The sequence below is a fragment of the Cherax quadricarinatus genome, unplaced genomic scaffold (genome assembly GCF_038502225.1).
Source record: "Cherax quadricarinatus isolate ZL_2023a unplaced genomic scaffold, ASM3850222v1 Contig1197, whole genome shotgun sequence".
In the NCBI taxonomy this organism is placed as follows: domain Eukaryota; kingdom Metazoa; phylum Arthropoda; class Malacostraca; order Decapoda; family Parastacidae; genus Cherax; species Cherax quadricarinatus.
Window position 1 is genome coordinate 99,419 of NW_027196223.1, and position 734 is coordinate 100,152.

The window sequence follows — 734 nt, forward strand, 5'->3', positions numbered from 1 at the left end:
AATCCTGAAGCATCAACAAATACATATTACGGTTCCCCCAGGTATACATAAGTATACGTTACCGTGAGTCCTCAAATATATACAAATATACATTGAAGTGAAGCCTCAGCATCCTCAAATATACATTACAGTGAAGCCTCAGCATCCTCCAATATACATTACAGCGAAGCCTCAGCATCCTCATATATACATTGAAGTGAAGCCTCAGCATCCTCATATATACATTGAAGTGAAGCCTCAGCATCCTCAAATATACATTACAGTGAAGCCTCAGCATCCTCCAATATACATTACAGTGAAGCCTCAGCATCCTCATATATACATTGAAGTGAAGCCTCAGCATCCTCAAATATACATTACAGTGAAGCCTCAGCATCCTCATATATACATTGAAGTGAAGCCTCAGCATCCTCAAATATACATTACAGTGAAGCCTCAGCATCCTCCAATATACATTACAGTGAAGCCTCAGCATCCTCATATATACATTGAAGTGAAGCCTCAGCATCCTCAAATATACATTACCCTGAAACCTCAGCATCCTCAGATATACATTACTGTTAATGCTACAGCATATGTAAGTATGTATGCATAATGTTCGCATATTCTTTACGTTAAAAGATACTATCACAAATAATCCAAGACACAATACACAGTTTAAGTACGCAATGTTTAACAATATATAACCGAAATGGAAGGTAACAACAGTTGTTTTACCATATAACTGTTACTGA